The sequence below is a fragment of the Danio rerio genome, chromosome 2, assembly GCF_049306965.1.
Source record: "Danio rerio strain Tuebingen ecotype United States chromosome 2, GRCz12tu, whole genome shotgun sequence".
In the NCBI taxonomy this organism is placed as follows: Eukaryota; Metazoa; Chordata; class Actinopteri; order Cypriniformes; family Danionidae; genus Danio; species Danio rerio.
The window spans coordinates 38,645,643-38,670,000 of record NC_133177.1 but is presented as its reverse complement, the minus strand read 5'-3'; the positions used below and the strand labels follow the sequence as shown (position 1 = coordinate 38,670,000).

At 36.0% G+C, this 24,358-nt stretch overlaps 1 protein-coding gene across 2 annotated transcripts in view; it reads right to left on the bottom strand.

Moving 5' to 3' along the window:
* ankrd45 (ankyrin repeat domain 45) overlaps window positions 1-24,358 on the bottom strand; it is a 116,973-nt gene that overhangs the window by 37,580 nt on the left and 55,035 nt on the right. The window contains exon 2 of one of the 2 annotated variants that reach the window (XM_073917426.1): window positions 4,378-4,426. The exons of the other annotated variant lie outside the window; for it this stretch is intronic. The gene's annotated coding sequence lies outside the window, so the exon portion shown is untranslated. The remainder of the gene's footprint in view (window positions 1-4,377; window positions 4,427-24,358) is intronic. 2 annotated transcript variants of the gene reach the window in all.

Below are 24,358 nucleotides of genomic sequence, written 5' to 3'. Positions count from 1 at the left end.
AAGTATCTGGAATATTTTCATTTCAGTTATGCAAATCCTCATCAACCACTTATATTGTATCAGTTTCAGATAAGTGTTCATTGCTAGTGATTGAGCTTCCTTGCATGTCTTCATCCAGTCCTCTATGGAAATTTAAGCTCTAATCCCCAAGCTTCCAATTTACAATTTGAAGATTTCTTTGATCCTGACACCAGCATCTTGTATAATGCAAAAATTAAACCTTTACTAAAACAATTTTTTGTTATTACTTTTCCAAAATAGAAAATGTTATCCAAAGATTTACTTAATATTCCAATGATTTTGGGCATAAAAGAAAAATCATTCATTTTAATCTCTATACATTATATTTTTGCTATATCCAACAAAATATGTGTGCAACTCAAGACTCAACTTGTGCTCCAGGGTAATAAGTAATTAAATAATTGTTATTTGTCTATTTACTAGAATAAAATCAGGAACTGACAATTTTGTTTGTGTGCCCTGAATTAGACATTTTGTTGATGCTATTTATTTTATATATTATTTATTTGTATTTGTTTTTATTGGTATCAGGACAAAAACGTTTATGTTAAACGCTTTAATGAAACAGTTAATCTATTACCCCAATGTCAGTATTACATTATATAAGATTGCACATTTGTTTGCCAATCTATTTGACATTTAAATAATATCTGCACAATGAACAATATAAAAATAAACTTTGATTTACCTTTTGATATAACACTCGAGTTTTTGTACAGGTTTTCATTCTACCATATCTTATTATATAACATTTTGAAGTCAAGCATTGGGAAACTCTTGTCACTGACATTATTAGAAAACATGTTAGGTGAATATTACAAAGTTAAACATAGGAGTTCGACAAAAAACATCTTTATTAAAGACTGTTTTCATCTCTTGTATATTACATTTCAGTCTTTGGTTTTAAAAAGACGCTTTAGGAAAAGTCAATGAAGATAAAATGTATATCAAATGTCATTTGTGCCAACATGCCATTAGAATTTTAAATAGTGGGATTTAAATTGGAGTAGGTTGTGATTAATTATGATTAATTGTGATTTGTGCAATGATGTTTAATGTATTTGGGTTATTTATTTGTTGTTTTTTATGTGGCATATGTGATTATGTTGAAGGTAGTTATATGGTAAAATCAAAGACAAAGTTCCACTTAAAGAAAGTCAAGTCCTTCTTTCTCAAAAAGACAAAGAAAAGCAAGCAGAAAGCAGAAACAGACCTCCACTGTCTTGTTAAAACTGTAAAACCAGGTTCCACTCCTAATGAAAGAGCTAAGAGTTGTTACTCCTCGAGGTTGAATCAGGTGTTCACTGCACTTGTGTTTTAGAAATATGCTGAGCCCTCTGGTTATATTCCAAATGCTTGCACGAACACATAAGGATAAAAAGACACCATGAAATAGCATTCCTTTAAGGAGTAACCAAGACAATGAAGTGACAGGTGTACAGACACACACACACTCCATTTAATTAAGTGAAAAGCTAAAAGGAGTGTTTGGGGCCTCTGGTCTGTGTTATACACCCGGAGTGACAGACGTGCAGACTCCCCTATTGTGTGCTCACGCCGCTGGGCCTCTTTCAATGTCCCGCCGGAGGCTGTGGCGGTGGGGGCTGATACACGGGTCGCGTGCCCCACTTTCACAGCAGCAGATGGGGGATGAACCCCTCTCGCTGCCCCGAACCTCCGGACAGAGGGTGTCTACCCCACCTGTCAAGACCACACAAAAGCCAGACCGCCACGTCACAAAGCCCAGAATGAGTCTGCAGACTGCTGGACCCGAAGCCGCTTTTCATGCAGCGCCAAGCGTGTAAACATAGAAACGGGTCTTGTAGGGGGTCACATGAATACTAACAACACACATCTGCCCTCAATATTTCTTTTTGGCCTTTCCACTTTGCATAGTTGCCGGATAAGAATGGTTAATAACAAAAAAAAGTTGGGATTTGGAATACAAAACAGATTTATTTTTAGTGAAAAAAAAAAAATAATTTTTTTGAAAAAAAATATAATAAATATTATAAAAAAAGTATATATATATATATATATATATGAATCATTTGGTATCAAAAGTGGCTTATATGAAAGGCAAAGACCTCTAGATTACTTTTATTTTACCAAAATAAAATATAATCATGCCTTGATTTTTAATTATTTAATTAGGACAGTAAGGTCTGACTTTGCTTAGACAAAAGTCTTGTCATTTAACAGAAATAACGTACAGGATGGAATATGAAGTCATGGTGCGGCGGAAAAAAATGAGTTTGGAGGATCCATACATCTCTACAATGACTCAAATAACTTATTGATAAGGTCATCTGGAATGACAAAGAAAGCGGTCTTGTAGAACTCCCAGAGTTCATCAAGATTCTTTGGATTCATCTTTAATGGTTGCTCTTCCATCTTAGACCAGACATGCTCAATAATGTTCATATCTGGTGACTGGGCTGGCCAGTCCTGGAGTACCTTGACCTTCTTTGTTTTCAGGAACTTTGCAGTGGAGGCTGAAGTATGAGAAGGAGCGCCATCCTCCTGAAGAATTTGCCCTCTCCTGTGGTTTGTAATGCAGACCACTTTGCAGATCTCTTGCATGCCCCCATACTGAATGTAACCCCAAACCATGATTTTTCCTTTACCGAACTTGACTGATTTGTGTGAGAATCCTCAGTCCATGCCAATCTTGGGTCCATTCCAAAAGGTCTTCTGCAGTATTTGTGATGATTGGGATGCAGTTTAACACATCAAAAGAATCTACCTTCTGACAGTTTTCCAAATTATTATTATTTTTTCTTTATTATTTTTTCTTTTCTATTTTTCTTTCTGTATTTTTTGAATTGGAATAAGTGGTTCCATGAAGAAACTTTGAAATCCCTGAAATCTCTACACAAAAGGTTCTTGACAGCTTGTTAATATATTCTTTCACTATTAAATAATTAGGTCCTTTAAAAAAATGTGGACTGAAAGGCTATTTAAAGAACCAAAATTGGTTCTTTACAACAAAAACCTCCTTTTTGGAGCCTTTATTATAATTTTTTATTTGATGAAAAAATGTTTTAAAATCAAATAAAATATTATTTCATCAAATACTTGGATCATTTTAATTTCTTTTTACATATGTAAAACATTTTTTTAACATAAGCTTTTATGAATTTCCACCAACAAAACTCATATTTATACATGTATTGTTATCTAAGAAACTAGCTATTAACTGCAATAATTTGATTCTCACAAGCATTTTTAAGGACAACTTACAAATGCTTTTTTACAACTAATAGCTCATCATTTGTGATTCACAGAAAGGAACCAGCTTTCCAGAGTCTTTAAATCAGGAATTAATGTTTCGGCAATCTTTGTTTTGATTCAGTTAAAAGAACTGACTCTTACATGTCTTTTATTTATATACTGTGTGGTATGTTGGTCAACATAAGAGTTCTTTCAGAAGTCAGGTTAAAAATGGTTCGATTCACTAAAACATATGGGGTCATTTATATATCCAAGGACTAGTTCTGTTTTTGCTCTCAGAGTACATATTTGTATAAATAGACATATTTTGCATTAAATTTGAAACACACTGTTTCTTTAGATACAGTGCACAATTTGCTAAGCTGGTAACACTTTAGTTTAGGTCACAATTCATGCTGTTAACTACTGGCTTATTACCTGTCTATTGTTAAGACAACAACTGTTTATTAGTAGATTTTAGGTTTGATCTTTTTTTGCATCCCTAATCCTACCCAAAACCTTAACCCAACTTTCATCTTACTATTAATAAACAGCTTACTAGTATTTTATTAAGCTAGTAGTTTTAATGGCTTGTTTGTACTGTGAATTGTGACCTAAACAAAAGTGTTACCATTAAGTTTACTATTTTTTTGTCTAATTGTTATGTACTTTCTTGCTTCAAGTTGAAGTTTTGTAATGTAGTGATTGATCTCATATATAATTGGTTTATGATTTCTGACACATTAACAAATACTTTTAAAAAAGGCATATGGCAAAAAGTAAATGGGGAGAAAAATACTTTCGGTACCCGCACTACTGAAAAAAATCTAACACTAGTGCTGAAGAAAAAACAAATAGCTCCTTACTCTAAATTTCCACCCGTTTTCTGTCATATCAGCAAAGTAATATGTTTTGACAGTTTAAAAGAACACGACAATGTGCTTAGAGCAGGATTATAGCCTGTGGAAATCATCAGAGCTTACATTTGTTCTGCTAAAAGGCTGTATGACTTACTGTATGTCATCCTCATCATCAACCCTTAGATTTCGAAACCTTCCACAATGTGTTTGTACTCATTTTCACCTATAGCCTACATAAAGGGATAGCTCAGCCAAAAACTGAAAATTGTCATCATGTACTCACCCTTCACTTGTCATAAATCTGTTTGACTTTCTTTTTTTCTTTCTTCCTGCTGTTGAACACAAAAGAATAGATTTCAAAGAAAGCTGAAAGCCTGCGACCACTGACTTCCACAGTATTCATTTTTTGTTTCACAATCCCCATGAAGCATTGGTTATGACACAATCAAATAAAAAGGATGGAGAAACATAAAACTATTCACATTCTAAATATACAGTGCATCCAGAAAGTATTCATAGCCTTGAGTCCTTGAGTGGCCCAGCCAGAGCTCAGACCTAAATCCTATTGAACATCTCTGGAAAGATCTGTAAATGGCTGTCCATCGTCACTTCCCATTCAACCTGATAGAGCTTGAGAGGTACTGCAAAGTGGAATGGGCAAACATTCCCAAAGACATGTATGCCAAGATTGTGGCATCATATTCAAAAAGTATTGAGGCTGTAATTGCTGCCAAAGATGCATCAACAAAGTACTGAGCAAAGGTCTTGAATACTTGTGTACATTTGATTTTTCAGGTTTTTATTAAAAGAAAAAATCTTTTTCACATTGTCATTATGGGGTATTGTGTGTAGAATTTGAGGAAATAAATGAATTTAATCCAATTTGAAATAAGGCTGTAACATAAAAAAATTTGGAAAAAGTGAAGCGCTATAAATACTTTCCGGATGCACTGTAGAAACAATATATTGCATAAATGAACATTTAGATATTTTAAATATCATTCATGCCATTCATTTTGGCACGCTTTGCTCTCTGATTGTTGGAATTTTCAGTTGCATCATGAGTAATGTAGTTTTTTTGTACAAATTTAGTTATTATAAATGATTATTATTTTTTTAAGTTAAATTAATGTAAACATATGGGTGTTAAAAAAGTATATACAATCAAATAACAACCTTAATGCTCAAAACAGGTAGGCCTTTTAAGATTAATCGATTTTTGTTAACAATCAATTTCTTTGTGGTGATAATGAATGACGTTTTTACCTCCTACACCAGCGCAATGTATTTGATTGCACATATACTGCAGCCCAATCCACTTACAGTTACTTTTACATTGATTGCTAGGTGAATGCGGGCATTATGTAAGCAGTCATTTGTCTGATGCGATTATGAATGCCGTGATGTCTACAATGAGATGACATCAGTGTGCTGTGTCACAGCTCGGTCTGCATGTGTTTGGCCTTATCCATCTGTGCGCTCTCGTGTGTGTGTAAGTGTGTGTGTGTGGGCTGCAGCATATTCATGGAGCTCCTTTAGGAACATCAGACCGTTTCTGCCAGTCAGAGTCTGAACCCTGCAATTAGATGTACTCGCGCTCTCTCTCTCTCTCTCTCTCTCTGCTTCTCGAATTTTCCATGCGCACATCTCTCCTCTCGCTCTCCTCAGCTCGTCTCCTTGTGAAGCAATGTTAATTGCTGTGATGAGGGTGCTTTGTGTTGATTTCTGTGATTAATTTCTGCACCTGCTGCTGGATGTTTTAGCTGGTTATTTTAGCACAGTTTTCTCAGCTAGAGAGGAGAGGAATCCAACAAGGACCTGCAACAATCACACCGTGTCCTCAATGCATATTTGATGTTAAAGGGATAGCTCACCTGCAAAGGAAAACCTGTCATGTCGTTCCAAACCTCTGTGATTTTTATTCCCTCAGACACAAAAAATGCATTTATGCTGTAGCCTATATTTAACCCTTTTAACATAATAAATGAACTGTGAAGCTACTAATTGACAAAAGATGCACTATAAAAACATTTATAGGCACAAAAGATGCATTATAGACACATTATAGATTCGATAAAATTGTTTTAAATCTGCTTGGTGATTTGATCCGAACACAGATAAATTAAATCATCAATATAGTGAATAATCAATATAGTGAATCAGTTCAGAAAACAGACTTGGAATGATTCATTCATGATACAGATAGATTTAATTATCAGTTTAGTTCATGACTAACAGTGATTACTAACAGTGATAAATAGTTAGCATCATAATTAGCGATGTAACAATAAAAGGTTTTGGTTGCACGATTATGGTCTGAGGAATAGTCATGGTTTTACCTTCTTTAAGTTCTAATATTTTAAAGTGTTATTTATTGCTGCTTTATAACTAAATAATACAGCAAAAATAATAAACATTTTGATATTTAAACACAAGTAACAAAAAAAAAACTAAAAAAACACAAGTAATACTTTCACACTGAAAAAAAATGTCAGGACAATACATTAATAAATAAATAAAAATAAGAATAAATGAATAAAAAATGTATTTGTCTAATGTAAATCTAAGCTACAGATTAGCTAAGTATTTCCCTTTTAAGGAAAACAAATGTAGTCAAAGGCTGCTAAACCTCTGTCTGAAAGGCACTTTTGATCAACTATATTACAACAATTGTTTGGTTTTTGATTTATTTTTTCTCTGGATTAAAAATGTTTATATTCCATACAAAGTATGAATCGGTCAGTTCTTGTTACTTGACTTGCTGTGCGTTTACGCCATTTTCAATTAGGGCCGCCTGGAAAGCGTGCACATGTCGCTCCCAATATCCGCACACCTCCATTGGAAATAACGAACTTGCACACGCAAAGGACGCAGTATTAAGATTGCCCTTAGTTAATAGCCCCAGCCACAGTTAATCCAGTGTAACCTCAGCATATAAGCTTGGAACTTTAAACTCGCGTAACTTTGTTTAGTTGCAGCAGTTTTGTTCCGTGAAGAAATGCACTGTTGAGAAGTCTTTACGATTAATTAAACGTGAGGAATTAAAGCACGGTTAATGGTGAAATTGGTTAATCACCTTAATCACAATATTAGCATTATTTTGTTTATGCATCCCAAATCTAACAAATCACTTCAGAAAACGTATTTGTAGTTATATGAGCCATTTTCAGTACTTTTAAAAAAAACTTTTGGCATATTTGGCCAGCGGAGAAATTTTGGCCAGCGGAGAAATTAAAATGGTCGTGCCCAACTGAGTCTGGTTCTCTCAAGGTTTTTTTTTTCTTCACTCCCATCAGGTGAAGTTTTTTTTTCCCTCTCCGCTGTCGCCACTGCCTGGCATGGTTCAGGATTGGTAGAGCTACGCATCGATGAATTTGCTCTTCAGTGTTTGAACTCTCAGTAATGATTAAATCACACTGAACTGAGCTAAACTGAACTGAACTGAACTTAAACACTAAAACCTGAACCACACTGTTCCAGTTACTATGACCATTTATGTGAAGCTGCTTTGACACAATCTACATTGTAAAAGCGCTATACAAATAAAGCTGAATTGAATTGAAAAAGCTGAATTTAAAAAAAAACCTATTATTATGGCAGCTAGCTCTGTGCAACTCTCACATCGTCGTCCACTGAAGCTAAGCATGGCTGCGCCCAGTCAGTACCTCGATGGGAGACCACATGGGAAAGCTAGATTGCTGTCAGAAGTGGTGTTATCGAGACCAGCAGGGGGAGCTCAACCTGCAGTTTGTGTGGGTCCTAACGCCCCTGTACAGTGAAGGGTACTCTATACTGCTCAGTAAGCGCCATCTTTCGGATGAGACGTTAAACTGAGGTTCTGACTCTCTGTGGTCATTAAAAATCCTAGAATGTCTTTCAAAAAAAAAGTAGAGGTTTAACCCCAGCATTCTGGTCAAATTTGCCCATTGGCCCCTGTCCATCATGGCTTCCAAGCCATCCCTAGATCATAAATGGCTTCATCAGTTTTAATCATATGGCACCTTTAAAATATAGTAGCTAAGTTATTGTCAAAAAACATAGATTAAAATGTTTGTACATTTAGCAGGCCAACATTTATATTTTTATTAATATTCATTCACTCACTCATTTTCCTTTGGCTTAGTCCCTTTATTAATCAGGGGTCGTCACAGGGGAATGAACCGCAAACTTATCCACCATATGTTTTAAGCAGAGGATGCCATTCTAGCCACAACCCAGCACTGGGAAACACCCAAACACTCTCACATTCACACTCATACACTACAGCCAATTTAGTTAATTCAATTCACCTAAGTCTTTGGACTTCGGGGGAAACTGGAGCACCCAGAGGAAACCCATGGCAACACGGGGATTATTATTATTATAGACTATTTATTTGTATTTTTATCATTAGTGCTGATGTTGGTTATTATATTATCTGCCAAACTATATTTAGTTTTTTTTTTTTGGTAAGCATTTACCCAGAAAATACGCAGAATTATGCAACATATATTATTAAACTCAGTGTTTAATGCAGTTAATTAAAAAAGATTGTTTTGTTATTTCAACCTTAATGCCTTAGCAGATATGCAGACTTTAAATGTATATAAAATTGCTACTGATACTTGAGGGAGACAAAATAATGACTGAATATTCCTTCAAGAGACAACATTTCATTCAAACCTGTGTGTCAGTAACAAATTCTTTTGTAATCTCTTTTTCGAGGTGACATTCCTCTCTGGAGGATTACATCACTCAAACGAGGTCATGTTGAAACACACGGCTAAAACTCTTACTTTCATTGGCCTTTAACGAATCGTTCACTGCAGTCGGCCATTAAAGTTGTCGTGGCGTCAGATGCAGATGCTCTGAATTGCAATGATAGCATAGAAATTGCAATCGGCCTCAGACTTGGGCGCTACAGCTGTTTTCGCTCCGGCAGCTTATCAAAGCAATCAATTACCCTTGCACGAAAATGTTCAAGGACTCTGCATGATTCTGCGTAAGCACTCTGAGTGTTTCAGCTTTTAACTGTTATTCAGACCCTTTCTCACATGCAACTCCACCAGCGAATGAATGGGGAGAAAATAACTGCTGCTTACAGGAATCCACTGAAAGTGAATGGATGTAATTTAAACCACTGGACGAGAGTGGAGGAGCAGTGGGCAACAGGAAGTCCATTGAAGGATGTGATGTGTAACTTAATTCCTTACTGTGCCACGGAGCAAACAGAGAAATGACGCCAAGCATTGATCTCCTGTCGGGTGCATATTGATTCAGCGCTGGCTTAAGGAGATGAGCGGTTTTCCTGCTTTGTAGCTCCAGTATATTAGGCAGATCTGAAGCGTGATTTATTTTTCAATATATTCAGCATTGAATACAGGAAATGATTTGTCTATTTTTTTTTCAAAGTTGAAAATGTAATAATCCTATATTAATCTTTGTGTGAATACATTTCTGGAATATTGTGGAATTTTAACAACACAGAGGCTCATGTGTTATCTCTGTCGCCTTTAAGCAAGAAGGTCACAGGTTCGAGTCCTGCTGGGGCCAGTTAGCATTTCTGTGTGGAGTTTGCACATTCTCTCCGTGTTGGTGTGGGTTTTCTCTGGGTGCTCCGGTTTCCCCACAGCCATGCCAGCCCCAAGACATGCACTACAGGTGAATTCAATAAACTAAATTGGCTGTAGTGTGTGTGTGTGTGTGTGTGCGTGAATGAGTGTGTTTGGATGTTTCCCAGTACTGGGTTGCAGCTGGAAGGGCATTCGCTGTGTAACACGTATGCTTGATAAGTTTGTGGATCATTGCGCTGTGGTTAACCCTGATGAATAAAGGGACTAAGCCAAAGGAAAATAAATGAATGAATGAAGTTGGTGGTTCTTTGCACTGTGGCAACCCCTGATGAATAAAGAGACTAAAGCCGCACTCACACTAGGTACAGTTGTCTCGAACCGGCCCAAAGCACGCTTGCCCCCCCCTCCCGTCTCCCCCGACGGCCTGCACTCACACCACAATCTGGCCTCGGCACGCTTACGTCATCGCTGCTGCGCTGTTCAGTGACAAGCGCTCACTCACTCAGCAGCACAGTGGAGATTTCTCTAGTTATATAGTTTCAGTCGTTTGATATGCAGTGACATGCAGTCAAAAATTTCGCCAAACAGTCCTTAGGGATGCGGGGACACGCAGTCAGATATTTCGCCGAACAGATCCGCCACTTTTGGCGCTCATAAACAATCATAAAGCTCTCGTGCTGCAGGAATGAGGAGGTCTGCTGAAGGTGCGCAGCTGTCGTGAAGTGAGGAGTTTGCGTCTTTAATAAACGACAGCAGTTTGCGTTCACTGAACAGTAAGAATGATTAATAAATCCATATGAAACAGTCCCTTAAAAGTCACGTCTCGCTTTCAGTTTCGGGCTTTCAGCCCAAGTGAACCGCGCTCAGGCCCACCTCTTTCAACCGGGCCAGGGCCGGCCAAGTGAACCGTGCTTGAGCCCGATTCAGCGCACTCACACTTCTCAAACGATCCGGGAAACGGGCCTGGGCACGGTACGGATGGCATAGTGTGAGTAGGCCCTAAGTCGAAGAAAACTGAATGAATGAATGAATGAAGTTGGTGGTTTATTGCGCTGTGGTGACCCTGATGAATAAAGGGACTCAGAAAAAGGAAAATGAATGAACAAATAAAATTGGTGGTACATTGCACTGTGGTGACCCTAATAAATAAAAAGGCCAAGCCCAAGGAAAATAAATGAATAAATGAAGTTGGTGTTTCATTGCACTGTGGTGATCTCTAATAAAATAAAGGGACTAAGCCGAAGGAAAATGAATGAATGAATGAATAAAGTTGGGTGTCCATTGTGCTGTGGCAACCCCTGATGAATGAAACATGTTGAAACATGTATTTACACAATAAGTGCATTGTAACCAATGATTAATTTCAGTGTAAGTACATATTAGTTAAGGCCACTTCATATAAAGTGGGACCAATAAAGGGACTAAGATGAAGAAAAATGAAATGAAATTTCAGGGATTTTTTTTTGCTTTACATTTTATCAGAATGTAAATTTTCTGTACCACATTTTTAAATTGCGTTGTTTGGTTATTTTTAATCTCCATTCTATTCCTTTCCTGGCAGTCACTAAAGTCAAATTAGCTGTACAAATCAGCTAACATGTCAGGAAAATATACATTTTCAGATCTTTGGCTTCCAAATGACCACTTCAAAGACTGGGTTTTAAAAAGTACATGAAAAAAAAAAGGTAAAGTTTATGAAACTGTTATCAAGCTATCAAACATAGGAGAGGAAGCATATAGCAAGCAAGCAGTAAATAATTCAATAAATCTAAGGTAAAAAAAATAAAAAATCTAAGGTACGTTATCTATTGTTGTTCTCATACTAATTAATAAAAGACATGCAAAATTACATTCAGGTTAACATCATTTTATTATTATGCAAAGAATAACAGTGGTCTGTTATATCATTTATTATAGGTCATGAAAATTAAGCTTTTAGCCAGTGAAAGTGAGGAAAAAGTCAGGGGATTTTATATTTAGAGTCGGAAAACTGCACAAAATAAAAATGCTATAATATACCATTTACTCAAGTGATTTAAATGTTTGTTTTTTTTTTGTTTGTTTGATTAACACACACACACAAAAGATATTCTGAAGAATCAGGGAAACTGGTAGCCATTGACATGCATAGTAAAAAATACTATGGAACTCAATGGCTGCTGCATTCAAAAACATTTCTTTAGTGTTTAACAGAAGAAATAAACTCCAAAAAATGTTTGGAACAAGTGGAGCGTGAGTAAATGGTGACAGATTTTTATTTTTAGGTGAACTATCCATTTCTCAAATCTATGTGAAGTATGCAGGCAGTTACATAACAGTGGTTTTGTCAGTTTGAAGAGCTGAACAACTTTCTGGTGCTCAAAGGCCAATCATATTTGGTTCTCCCTGAGAAAATATTTTCACAACGGTGAAAGAGAAACACATCTGTAGGTATTCCTGAAACCGCAAGGCTGTACGTTGTTGTAGTGTCTGATAATAGATGCTTGTGATTGTAGACATAGCTCACATATAATTGGTTAAGACCGTATATTATGACACAGTGTCAGACAAAACCAAAAATTATAGCTATGTGTAATCATAGATCTGTGTGAGCATTCCTTACACTCCAGAATTGATTTACTAGGGCTGCACGATATTGGAAAAATTACATATTGCGATTTTTTTTTCTGTGATATATATTGCCATGTCAAAACAATTTCTCTAAATGAGTTGAAAAACTGTTTGGAAAGAATGTATCATTTTAGATTGAGATGATTCAAAGGGGAGTGCATAACATATAACAAACAATCTTCAAGTGTAGATAATTCAATAAAGAAAAATATGCAAATTACATAAACAGCGTTTTATTGTTTTCCATAGAGTCAAAATGTATTTATGTATAAAGTAATTGAATAACAAAATGTAAAATAATACTGCATCGTTTTATAAACGTCTATATCATTTTATTGTTTCATATATGCCTTCGTTGTATAAACAATTCAAGGAAATGAATCGTTATTAATTTTCAAAGCTACAAATAGTATATTTTCTTATACCTGAATGCTTTTATAAACCTCACACAGTCACAGGCCTCAAAAAACACTTGCGACGTGATAAATTATAATCCAGACTCAACATTGCGTATACTAGCAATGTGACTATTGCGAAGAACCACATTACAACATCGATGCTGAAACGATATACTGTGCAGCAGCCCTACTATCTACAGTAGTCAAAAGTGGATCAAACCATTCATCGAAGTTGTTGTAATAAACAAACACAATGATTTGCCTAAATTTCTTTTGACTTGCCTATAGTTAACCAAATTAACATTGCTTTTAAAGGTTCAAGACACCCTGGAGCACTTTTCTTGAAATTTTAACAAATTCGTGTGTGTTGAGCATCAGTTGAGACAACGTTAGTACACACAATAGCTCCTTTCACACAGTAATACCAGTAAATATCTAGAAAATTTCCGGAACGACTTTACTGGTAAATTAGAAAAAGCGCTGTTCACACAGGCAAGGACGTTACGGAATTTTTCTGGAAAAGACCGTTCACACAACCGTTCCAAAATACCGATAAATTCTGACATCATTAACCAGAAATTACCTCTAAACGGCTTGTATTTGTAAACATTTGACTCAATTACAAACTCTGTCGATGGATAAGTATTGTCAACAACTTCGATGAAAACATATAGAGGAACACTTTCGCACGTTGAGATGTTCATAATATGTGTGTGTGCTGGTGCTTACTAGTTGCTTTACATGCACACACGTCAGAGCTTGAAGGTAAAAAAAACAGCGGTATATCATAAGAATTTTATGTTTATTTTTTTTTTTTTTGACATTTGGCATTAAGAAGGAACATAGAAACGTTATCTGTCTAACATCTAGCAGCTAAAAGTGTCTGGAAAAATATTCCAAGGCTTTTACTTTCATAAACAGCAAGGATGTGAATGCGTCTGAGTGTTCTGATTGTCTTACGTCAACGCGTTCTAGATTTGAACACGCTCTTTCCGGCAATCTTCCTTTTGTGTTCACACAGCACAGCATTCCGGCAAATTACCGGTAATGTTACAAGTTCTCTTTTTGGAAAATAGCCGGGACAAATTTACCTGTATTTTCAAAAAGAGCCTGTTCACACGTGATCCCTTTTCGTAAAATTGCCGGTAAATTTACGGAAAGGTCTGTATGTGTGAAAGGGGCTAATGTCGTGTATATGAATCTTTATGTTTCATATAGTCTTAATATACATTGTTAACAATTTCCAGCAGAATCTACAGTAACCTACCGGCAGCAGCTCACCAGTAACTTACTGTAAATCAATTACAGTAAAAATACTGTTTTTACATTTACAGCTCTATCTTATGCTCTATATGCAATCACAGAATGGTATGTGTATCTTTATTGTAAAATATACAGTAATCTTCACAGTGCAACTTTAAAATACGGTAACATACCGCATAACATCAACAGTAAAATACAGTTCATATTAGAGTTAAATACTGTGTCATTTACAAATATTATTAAGTGTATGTTTGGCATAAATAATGAAATGTAAGTTAATATTGTCTTGATAATTATATATAATTTGTAATTAATATACAGTATAGATAGACTTATACATGTAATTCATGAATCAGGTTGAACATGTTTTAAATATGTGTTACATGTGAAATGCATCTTCTGCCTAACACATTTTGAGCACTTTCATGTCAATCTATGCTGTATGTTTCTCACCTCATTAATATAGATCACATTTGATGTGGTTTGAGTTCCTGTCAACAGCTCCTATCTGCAAAAGGTGTGAAATTAAATGTGAAACTCAGCAAAATCTCAAAGGTGATTAATGTATTTTCACGTTTTAATTGGCCACCATATAAAATAGTCTGTGACGGTACGTTGGCAGTGATCCCATCCTTCCGCTGTAAATCTTTTATGGCTGTCATCGAGTTTTATGGTAAAACTTCATCGATTTTCCCAGATCACCAAGGCAGGAAGCCACAAGCTCATCGCAAAGTTGATCTCCTGAATTATAAATGTTAGCGTATATGTGTACTGCTGCCTTACTACACATATCTGTGTGTCTGTGCATCTCTCTTTGTTGAAGAAACAAGAAATCAACCTTCAGCAGACAGAAACAAAGCAATCAAACAGCCGATGGTTTCCTCAGGCTTTGTGTTTTGTATTCCCTGGATTATTACAGCTCACTTACATAATTATATGGCTTTCTCTTACTGTGGAGAGGTGCACATTGCTGGCAGGCGTGATTCATCATTTGTGCTTCTTTGCTTTGCTCGCTTAATTTAATGGAGCTCGGGCTACATGCCTTCCTGCATCAGTGCTTATGTGGCCCATGTGAACTTTCTTCTACCTCAGCTGTTCCGACCCATTCAGATGCTTTTCTCTGATTAAAAACTCACTTCGGTGCAGTTTGCTGTCCGGAAAGCGGAATTGTCAAATTTTAGACCTTGTACTAAAAGTTTTTGCTTTGTTGTTTCATGGTAGACTTCACAGCAAACAACCAATGAGTGATGAAGTGTAGCTATACCCAGATGAACATTTCATAACACTTTTGTTTTGCTCAAGTGTTCTATTTTTTTTTTTTTACAGTAAATGCCAACTGTCCCCACTGTTTTTCTTTATGGTACTATTTTTCATAGGAACTTTTTCTTACACAATTAATCATGTAATTTTTAGTATTGTCATTTTTTACTCACCCTCAGCTTGTTCCAAACCTGTTTGGGTTTCTTTCCTCTCATGAACACAAAGAAAGATATATTGAAGAATGTTGGGAAAAACAGCTATTGTCTTCCATAGTATATTTTTGTTCCTAGTATGAATGCTAATGGCTGTTTTCCTCAGAAAATCTTGCTTCAGAAGAAAGAAATTCATAAAAGTTTAAAATCAATCGAGTGTAAGTAAATGCTGAGTTCTGTCATGATTTTTTGGAACATAAAATACACAGAAAAAAAATATATTCTTACAATAAAATGGAAATCAGTGTCAACCAAAAGTTAACCAAAATGGACTTTGCACCACAGAAATGTTTTCATACTTTCTACTGACAAAATGCTAACTTTTTAGTGTGTTCATATCAAAGAAACTGCAATTAATTTTTAGTTATACACTCTTAGAAATAAAAGTACGCAAGCTGTCACTGGTGTGGAACCTTTTCAAAAGGTAAAATTTGTCCATGTTCATATTCAAAGGTCTATATTCATTTCTCAAGGGTACATATTAGTACCTAAAAAGTACAAAAGTGTTCCTCTTAAATGTTTAGGTACTAATATATACTTTTGAGGTTCCAATATGGACCCTTTAAGTATACATTTGTACCTTTTAAAAAGATACCACACCAGTAACAGCTTGCATACCTTTAATTCTGAGAGCGTAGGAGCAACTTTAGAGAGATTAAATTAGTTCCTTCTTCAGAATCTAACCCAGTACGACAACACAAGACCTTTCACAAACAGCTATAGCTCAACAGATATAGATAACATGTAAAAACCAACTGCAAAACCTAGAAAGTTTTTAGGTCACTGGTATCAAAGCAAAGTTTTTAGGGCACTGGTATTAGCTAGTTCCTATTACTACTTCACGTGAAAGCCCCTACTGACTTTATTCTTTCATAAGAGAAGGTGCAGCCATCGGAACCTTATTGAAATTGGGGTCTGTCCTTCTAACGTGGATTACTTAATTAGCCAGATTTGATTATTTGCCATTACGATCCATAATCGTTTCGTTCTTCAAAACTTATCCAAGAGTTTTTTTCATGCAACAGATCTGGAAACTCAAACCTGCTCGGTAGCAGCAGCTTATTTCATATCAACAGGATTAGATCGGGTCTTACCAAGCAAAGGTAATACTGAAAGCATGTACTGAATGCTGATATTTTCTTACAGTAGTAACCCATAGGTTTCCCAGTAATGGGTTGCAGCTGGAAGGGCATCTGCTGCGTAAAACATATGCTGGATAAGTTGGTGGTTCATTCGGCTGTGGCAACGCCAGGTTAATAAAGGGACTAAGCCGAAAAGAAAATTAATGAATGAGTAACCAATAGGCTACATACACTAAAGAAAATAGTAAAAGAGTTAAAAAAACTCTAATAAATTAATAAACAAAAACTGTCACGGGGCGGGGGTGTTCTTTCCTAAAGGGGTTCAAAGAGAACATTTATTAATATGGACTTTTTAGAGACAAATGCGTACTATTTTAAGGTACCAACCCAGCTTTAGTACAATTTGAGTATGAAAATAGACATGCACAATATTCTCTCTCTTTTTTTTTAGGAATAATAATTTATGCAGTCATGCATGCTTTTTTAATGCAAAACTAATTTAAGCCATTATAAGTTATTCCTTACGCTAATTATGAAACGTGAAAAGACCTACTATAATACAGAAAATCTGCTCTAAACAAATGTGGAAAGTTAAAGCATATTATATTTAACAAACGGTTTATGAAGTAATTTTCCTCACTTGTATAATTAAATATTAATCAGATGATGTCATTACGCTGCTGTGCTGTCAGCTAATTGTTGAATTGCTAATCATAATTTCGTGGATTGATAGATTTGTTCTTCACAACACACACAGCGATCTCAGATCAGTTCATCCAGACAATTTAATCTGATTTGCAAACTTGTTTGAAGAACCAAATTAGCCAGAGATCAGTTATCAAGATTAAAAGATCCAGGAGCTGCCAAATCATCTAAGATCATTTGAGCGAGGTACAAAAAACAGACCCCTGGTCTCATTCACATAGATTTTTAGCCATGAAAAAAAAAAACAGTTTTGCTTGCAGTTTTTTTTTTTTTTTTTGCTGCTTTATGTTGCAAACAGGTATTTTCTTATTATATTAATCTTTATTTTCATGTATTGACATAAACATACAATTTTACGGCTACAAATTAATGGAAGTGAATGAGACTTGAAATTTTGGCCAATAAGGTTCCAGTGGCTGCAAACACTCGTATGTGAAAGAATATGGTCAGTAGAAAAAAAAAACTAACAATTTTTTAGATTACTAAAAATGGTCCTTTGTAGCCAGATCATTCAACAGCAAAGGGCACTACACCATTAATCATCACAATGATTTACAGACATAAGATTAGATTCAGGATAATGAAAAACCTGTGTTGTTGTCAGGATGGCAGTGAAGGTCCATGTGTCACATGCGTATGCGGTGATGCTGGCAGACTCATAGACATTCATCAGTTCCATTGAGCTCATCTATGATTACTGTGTTTGCTTGTATGTGTGTGTGTGTGCGCGTGTGTGTGTGTCCCGAGACCTGCTACTGCTGCTGTTGTCAGGGGAACTGAGTTCAACTCCCTGATTTCAAGACATTCTGTTCATAATGGCAAATGGTGAATCAGTGCTACTTAGAGATGGAGTACGTTTGCCATAAGCAACGACACACACGCACTTACATGTTGTGCAGTGGTGCTCATGTGGGCAATGTGGGTTTGAATCATTTCCTGTCCTCTTAAGTATCATTGTAATACAGCAAGAATGTAGAAAATGACACGACAACTATAATCTACACTGCAAAAAAAATTATTTTACTGGTAAAAAAACCCTGTAAAAACGCTACAGTAAAAACATCTGTAATCCAGTTAACATCAAGTTTCCTTAATACATACTGTATTTTTTTGGTAGATTTGAACATTCACTCACCGGCCACTTTTTCAGGTACACCTGTCAAACTGCCTGTTAACGCAAATTTCTAATCAGTCAATCACATGGCAGTAAATCAATGCATTTAGGCATGCAGACATGGTCAAGACGATCTGCTGCAGTTGAAATCGAGCATCAGAATGGGGACCGTTTTTTAAGAAAACAGCTGCTTTAGAACTTAAAATGTTCAACAACCTTACAGTTTTATATGTCTTAACAATCAAAATGAAGGAAAAAAAAAAAATACTCAGGTGAGGATAGAACACGTTGTTACGCAATGTGCTGACCACTGGACCACAATGGCACTGTTGCCCGAAATAATAATTACATCATCATTACCCTGCAGGCTGTATTTTGCTCATGGGGCTGCGAGACAATAAATAAGAAGAGCGGAGCTGCATTAACATAATCAATAAAAAGAGTGAGGCTATGGTCAAATTAATATATAAATTAAAAAAACTGTGACTGCTGAGAGTGCAAGCAACTAGAAACACCGGCCCTTGCGGCCAAAAAACGGACCGGCCCACAGGGAACTCTCCCGGTCCTCCCGATTGGCCAATCCGGGCCTGCAGTGTACCCATATTCTCATGGCTACTTCCAGCAGGATGACTCACCATGTCATTCAGTTATTCATTTTCTTATCAGCTTAGTCCCTTTATTAATCAGGGGTCGCCACAGAGGAATGAACCGCCAACTTATCCAGCATATGTTTTACGCAGTAGATGCCCTTCCTGGAGCAACCCAACAGCAGAAAACGCCCATAGACTTTTATATTCACACACACACACACACACACACACTATGGCCAACTCAGTTTATTCAATTCACCTGTACCGCATGTCTTTGGACTGTGGGGGAAACCGGAGCACTAGGAGGTAATCCACACCATCACAGGAAGAACATGCAAACTCCACACAGAAATGCCAACTGACCCAGCTTAGGGCTCGAACCAGCGACTTTCTTGCTGTGAAATGATTGTGCTACCCACTGCGCCACCGTGCTGCCCACGAACCATGTCACAAATCATCACAGACTGGTTTCTTGAACATGACAATGAGTTCAATGTACTCAAATGGCCTCCACAGTCACCAGATCTCAATCCAATAGAGCACCTGTGGTGGAACGGGAGATTCGCATCATCGATGTGCACTTGTGCAGCCAACAAATCTGCAGCAACTGCGTAATGCTATCATGTCAATATGGACCAAAATATCTGAGGAATATTTACAGTACCTTGTTGAATCTACGCCACGAATGATTATGGCAGCTCTAAAGGCAAAAGAGGGTCCAACCCGGTACTAGTAAGGTGTAGTAAGGTAAGTCTAATAAAAATGATAAAATTCTGGCATTTACACTTGTATTTTTTACCTTAAATTGTATGCATTTATTTTTTCCTGTGTATAAAAAATGCAGTAAAATACAGTATTGGATGTTTCATTTAAATTTAACATCAATATTTTACAATATTTTGCTTTGTGATAAATTAAGTTTGTTTATGTTTTGGTAAAGATCAGTTAGTTAATGCAATCTTTTAAATACAAATAATTTCGACCCAAAACTTTGAACTTTATTCTGACCAAAGCATCTGGTAAATGACAAAAAGTATTTTAACTAAAAGTACTTTTCTACATAATCATGTTTAAAGTAAAACTAACAGGCATAAAAAATTTCCCCAAACTTTATAACACCATCTTAAAGATATTCATAGAGCTCTTTTTATATCAATAGAAGGGAAATTATAACAAGGAAACAATCATAAAAGTGTTTCAAACCCCAGACCATTGATATTCAAGGCTGTTGCTGTTTTTCTCCCACGTCAACACCTATTCATTACTATTTAAGCTCAGTTTCTCATAAAACACCTCTAATATTCATCTCTCTCGCAATCACTTGTGCTGTAATTAACAATGAAACCTCCATGACAGATTGCCATTGTACCATTCTGCAACCTTCAGCTATAAGGTGAAACACTTCAAGATGATGAATGAATACAGAGTCTGCCTTAAATTCTGAATGAATACTATCAGCATTTACAGTGCCATACATTTAATATTGGAACCTTTGGCTGTGAAAAAAAATCAACTTCAACTTTTTGCTGAAATTATATTCAAATGTTTGCTTTCCTTGAAACACAATAGACACCTGGATGATGAGGAACAGGAAATGTTTTAGTCGTGATTTCCTGTTTCACAGAGGGTATAAATATAAGTAAACACAAAAGGCCAATCTCGGTCATTCATTACAATGGGTAAAACCAAAGCACAGAGCTGTGTTTCGCAGTAAAAGTTTGTTGAGCTTTATAAAACGGGAAGTGGCTGTTAGAAAAATGCAAAAACACTAAAAATGTCAAACTTCACCATCAAGACAAAAAAATTCTAGTAAACTGGAATTGTTATGAATCAGCTTGGAAAAAGACCCACCTGCCATTAGGACAACAGTTTGAGTGACCACAAAAATCTCCCTAAATCACAGCTGGACATTTACAGAAGTTTGTTGGGTTGTGTGGTCAGAAAATGTCCAAAGTTACAATCTGACATCACCACATATTGTTTGAAAGTATTTCAAAAAGAAAAAAAAGCTCTTGTCTAAAACCACGCTCAAGTGTTTTTACTTTTTTTTAAGATTACATTTTTATTTTTACCTTAAAGCAACAACAACTATAAAGACAAAAAAGAAAAAGGCAAACAAACAAAAACAGACAAAAGACAAAAAAATAAATAAAAGATTTTAAATCCATGGTTACCTCAGTTCCTCCAGTTTTATACAAAGGTTATCACATATTTCTAGGCCAGTGGGCATATGGTGATCTTGCAAACAATGACAGGGTCATACCTTACCACTGTAATCTTTAACATTTCACAGGTAAGCAAAAACGGTTTCCAGTGACTTTGAAGGCAGCAATGCTATAAGAAAGATCTCTCTAAATGTAAAGTGCTTGAAAATTCAGAAAGCCAGGACCTAAAAAGTGGTTTTGATCCCTTTTTTTCAAAGACAAAGAATATTTTTTAACTATCACCATACCATATTGGTCAGCTTTTTTATTTGATGACTTTGCCTGTGTGTCTGAATCTGAGTCTGAACCCATGAAATGGGTCAGACCAAGCAAAAACATTAATTGCTGGATCAGGGGTAAGGTCACAAGAATAAGCCTTATAGTCAAATCTGAAAACTCCAAAACTCAAAAAGTATTAGACATGACCAAAAAAAGATGTCCGAAGGGTCCTTCCCCAGATTCAGATATGTTACAGTTTGAGGAGATGGACGGGTAGAATTAGTTAAGCTTAACTCTAGAATAATGAAGCCAATGTACTACTTTTTGTGAGCAAAAGAATCAAAAGGTTAACCAATAAAGACATGTTTTTACAGCCGTCTTTGCTCAGAATTACAAGTGTGCCAATTAAAAAGGACGTATAATATTTAAATGATATTCTTATTTTATAACATAATTATATTTTTAATATATGTTTTTGTTTTATTGTAACAAATTACTTTTTATATGTTTTAAAATGTGTGAACAACTAGATGAAAAATAGACAGATGGACAGAAAGATAGTTATTGCTTTAAAGAATGGCAAAGATAAAAGTAAACAATAATAAAAAAAAGTTTTGCTTTTTATGGTGTAACCAATAGATGAAACCTATGTTGGTGTAACCTATAGGTGGACTGATGTTCAATAACACTCTGACTTGCATAAAATCACTTAACTTGTACTACCTTGTACAGTTGAAGGCATAATGATTAGGCCTCCAGTGAAATTTGTATTATTTTTCTAACATTTCCCAAGTGACGTTTAACATGGCAAAGACATTTTTTTTTCTTCTGGAGAAAGACTTATTTCTTTTAGTTTGGCTGGAACAAAAGCAATTTGTACATTTTTAAATATAATGTTTAAGGTCAATAGTATTAGCCCCCTTAAAAATGATTATTTTTTCAATTGGCTACAGAACAAACCACTTCTGTCTAATGACTTGCTTAATAAACCCAACTTCCCTAAATAATCTATTTAAAAGCTTTTAATTGCACTTTAATCTGAATATCTTGTAAGATATTATGCACTGTCATCATGGCAAAGGCAAAATGAATTATTTATTCGGAATGAGTTATAAAAACTATTGTTTGAAATGTATTCTCTCTATCAAACAGCATGTACTATAGAAATAATTAAATAAATATATAAAAATTAATTATCCTTTTAACTGTAGATGATACCTTCTTTGCACACTCTTGTGCTAATACTAATGTTAGGCACTGTATACTCAAGAACTAAAGTTACAAATATCCACATCCAGACATCTTGATCTCATAAATGCTCTCCTCCTCTTTGAAGTGTCGTTGGGAGTGTCAGAGTCGTTTCGTCATTGCATGTGGAATCTGTATTAAAGCCGGTCAGGATTATAAAGCGTCCCCTCCTGCTGACGCACACAGAGAAGCAGGCCTTTACGAGCCTCTATAAGCAGGACGCAGTGTTTAGAAAGGTGTCAGCTGCGTGTGTGTGAAGCTCGCGTGGTGCGCTTTTTCACTCGAAGGGTGCTATTAACTGTCCAGCAACTCACACCTACGTGCTGTAAAGCCAGGAGAGACCAGGCTTAGGAAAACACTCTCAGACACCCGCAGTGTCAGGCCTCTCACCCTACTGTTTACATTCCTCTCGCCCAGCATGCCAAAATCACCCTGCGTGTCTGCCACAGAAACACAACATCACCCTGGGCTCAGAGACACTGCTGATTTAGAGCATAATTGCAGTGTATTTTCTTTCAGCTAACATTGTACAAGAGACTCTTGATGTGTTCTGTTCGAGGGCTACTGATGGCATTGTTTAGCAAGGCCTGTGTTTAACCATGAGAATGGAGGAACAGTTACATAACAACAACAACAACACAATATAAGTGCTAATACAACATGCACACACTCTTACAACTATCTTTATGGGGACTTTGAGAGATTCCACCAGACTCTCAAATCAATGTGGAAAAAGATTTAGGCAGAAATCTTTGGTAGAAATTGGTAGAAACTGGGTAGAAGGATTACCACTTGTGATATTTGCTGTTCGAGAATGTGTTCAGGAGTCACTTGGATTCAGTCCAGCAGAGATAATTTCTGACTTCAAATGTACATGGTGCAGGGGAACATTAACCCATGCCGAACCAACAAACGAACACATCTGTGCCTGTATATGTTTCAGCAGAGAAAGGAAGCACTTCTTTCAAAACAAAAAATGTGAAGCCCTTACCTGTTTTTTCTCTGACTCAGATGAATGAGAGATAGTGCCAATGAAAATGAAAGGCTGATATGCATCAGGACTGACATCATTCAGTTTTAAAAGAGTTTGCACAAGCGCTACGCTTTTAGGCACAGCATTTTTCTGTTTCCACACTTTACATTCTGAAATAAGTGATTAGGATCAAGACAGAAAAACATGTTTGATCATCCTTTGAACGTTTAGGACTAAATTGGCATCGAGAATGGTGTTCTTGTCCTGTTTTAACTGAATGAAAAATTCTGTATGAAATGAAATGAAATTCTGTTTCTTGATAAACGAGTGGCCAAAATTCACTTTAGTGAGTTAAAACAAACTCATCACCTGCATCAGTTAACACTTTCACTTTTTGCTCTTTAAGATAAACAACAATGTTTTCTGGCACACAAGCTTTAAAATCTTCCAGCAGAATCAACTCCTGAAGTTGCTCAAGAGTAGGTTCCACTGGAAAGACACCACTTATTAAACAGTGCTTTCTTCTCTCAGGCCATAAACGTAATGATTTTTATAATATGCCCTCAACAATCTGCATTTTTGAAATTTTCAAAATAATTAATTCTGGGTGATATACTGTATGAGCCGTTTTTTCTCAAAATAAGTCTATACATAAATAAAATAAAATAAAGGTCCCTACAAGGTTTAAATTTACTGGTTTTGCTATACTTGTGGGTATACACTTAGTCCCCAGAGATGAAGGAATACAAGGTACACAGACAGACATACAGAGACATACACACACATAGTGCTGGAAAAAGATTAATCATAATTACACACATTCTCTTGTCTTCT